This window comes from Ascidiella aspersa, chromosome 5, assembly GCF_963924565.1.
Source record: "Ascidiella aspersa chromosome 5, kaAscAspe10.2, whole genome shotgun sequence".
NCBI lineage: Eukaryota > Metazoa > Chordata > Ascidiacea > Phlebobranchia > Ascidiidae > Ascidiella > Ascidiella aspersa.
This window is the reverse complement of record NC_139451.1, coordinates 14,784,542-14,787,041: the sequence shown is the minus strand read 5'-3', so window position 1 is coordinate 14,787,041 and position 2,500 is coordinate 14,784,542. Positions and strand designations below refer to the sequence as shown.

The window sequence follows — 2,500 nt, the reverse complement described above, 5'->3', positions numbered from 1 at the left end:
ACGTTTGCAACGCGACCCTGAGGCGGGCGCGGCCCCGGGATTGACCCGAGGCCGCAATTTGCGTTCAGAACGTCGATGCTCAATGTGTCCTGCAATTCACACTAATTCACGCAGCTAGCTGCGTCCTTCATCGACTCACGAGCCGAGTGATCCACCGCCAAGAGCCATCCACGATTGTTTCGCTCGCACAGTGCCTCGCACTATAGGGTGACAAAATAGACCGCGCCGAGCGGTCGGCCAGGCCGACGCTTGAAGCCGGAGCGCGCGGCACCGCGGCACTCGACGCGCAAACATTACCGGGTGACCGAATCGCCGGCCGGCGCGCCGCTCCTCGCGGGTCGGGCGCCGGGTAGCAAAGACTTTTTCTCTCGCTTGTCCGAGTTTCGCGTTCGCCGAAGCGTTTGCGAGACCGTTAATGATCCTTCCGCAGGTTCACCTACGGAAACCTTGTTACGACTTTTACTTCCTCTAAATGATCAAGTTAGATCGTCTTCTCGGACGCCGGCTCGACCGTTGCCGGCCGCGCCAGGTCCAATCGGAGGACCTCACTAAACCATTCAATCGGTAGTAGCGACGGGCGGTGTGTACAAAGGGCAGGGACGTAATCAACGCGAGCTAATGACTCGCGCTTACTGGGAATTCCTTGTTCAAGGGAAATAATTGCAATTCCCTATCCCTAGCACGACCGGGGTTCAGCGGGTTACCCAGACCTGTCGGCCAAGGCGAGCACATGCTGATCCGGTCAGTGTAGCGCGCGTGCGGCCCCGAACATCTAAGGGCATCACAGACCTGTTATTGCTCAATCTCGTGTGGCTAAACGCCACTAGTCCCTCTAAGAAGTTAGACGCCGACCGATTGGGTCGCGTAACTAGTTAGCAAGCCAGAGTCTCGTTCGTTATCGGAATTAACCAGACAAATCGCTCCACCAACTAAGAACGGCCATGCACCACCACCCACAGAATCAAGAAAGAGCTCTCAATCTGTCAATCCTCACTGTGTCCGGGCCGGGTGAGATTTCCCGTGTTGAGTCAAATTAAGCCGCAGGCTCCACTCCTGGTGGTGCCCTTCCGTCAATTCCTTTAAGTTTCAGCTTTGCAACCATACTTCCCCCGGAACCCAAAGACTTTGGTTTCCCGCAAGCTGCCGGAGAGGTCGTAAAACTAACGCCCCCCGATCGCTAGTTGGCATCGTTTATAGTCAGAACTAGGACGGTATCTGATCGTCTTCGAACCTCTGACTTTCGCTCTTGATTAAAGAAAACATTCTTGGCAAATGCTTTCGCAGTCGTTCGTCTTGCGCCGATCCAAGAATTTCACCTCTAACGGCACAGTACGAATGCCCCCGTCTGTCCCTCTTAATCATTACCTCGCGCTCCGAAAACCAACAAAATAGAACCGAGGTCCTATTCCATTATTCCATGCACCATTATTCAGGCGAATCGCCTGCTTTGAACACTCTAATTTTTTCAAAGTAAACGTTCCGGCCGCCGCCGACACTCAGTCAAGGGCACCGGCGGAGAACCGGAGGTGAGGCCAGGACGGCCAGTACACGCCTTGCGACGGACCGGCCGCCTGCGCCCAAAATCCAACTACGAGCTTTTTAACCGCAACAACTTAAATATACACTTTTGGAGCTGGAATTACCGCGGCTGCTGGCACCAGACTTGCCCTCCAATGGATACTCGTTAAAGGTTTTAAAGTGTACTCATTCCAATTACAGGGCCTCGTTTAGAGTCCTGTATTGTTATTTTTCGTCACTACCTCCCCGCGTCGGGAATGGGTAATTTGCGCGCCTGCTGCCTTCCTTGGATGTGGTAGCCGTTTCTCAGGCTCCCTCTCCGGAATCGAACCCTGATTCTCCGTTACCCGTAAGAACCTCGGTAGGCCAGTACCGTACCGACGAAAGTTGATAGGGCAGACACTTGAATGATCCGTCGCCGGTGCGAGACCGTGCGATCCGCAAAGTTATCCAGAGTCACCAAAGGTTGCGGGCCGAAGCCCGGTCGGTTTTTGGTCTGATAAAAGCACGCCTCCCGCGAGGTCGGCGCTTCACGCATGTATTAGCTCTAGCATTTCCACAGTTAACCACGTAAAACGTACGATCAAATGAACCATAACTGATTTAATGAGCCATTCGCAGTTTCACTGTACGAGAGCTCGTACTTAGACTTGCATGGCTTAATCTTTGAGACAAGCATATGACTACTGGCAGGATCAACCAGGTAGCTACTTTAGCGTAGCCCCGAAAGGCCGACGAAGGAGGCGCCGCTGATGCGGCGCCGTCGCTCGGTCGATGCGAAACCCGAAGGCTTCTCTCCGTTAAAATTTCGTTCTTTGCTCGGCTGCCCGAACTCAGAAAACCGTCACCGCCCGTCGCACCCGCCGGAGTAAGACTTCGTCGGCAGGCCTTTCGACCGCCACGTCGCCAACACCGGCGCGAGCGCAACGCACGCCAGACAACTTCGCCGAAGCGACCGCTCAGAACCCGACAAACTGACACT

The 2,500-nt window shown here is 54.6% G+C and overlaps 2 non-coding genes across 2 annotated transcripts; both read right to left on the bottom strand.

Moving 5' to 3' along the window:
* Window positions 1-12: 12 nt before the first annotated feature.
* LOC146145004 (5.8S ribosomal RNA) lies at window positions 13-166 on the bottom strand. The gene has a single exon (XR_014499153.1). It is a non-coding gene; the product is annotated as a 5.8S ribosomal RNA (ribosomal RNA).
* A 247-nt stretch (window positions 167-413) lies between these two features.
* On the bottom strand, window positions 414-2,224 carry LOC146145003 (small subunit ribosomal RNA). The gene has a single exon (XR_014500749.1). It is a non-coding gene; the product is annotated as a small subunit ribosomal RNA (ribosomal RNA).
* Window positions 2,225-2,500: the final 276 nt, after the last annotated feature.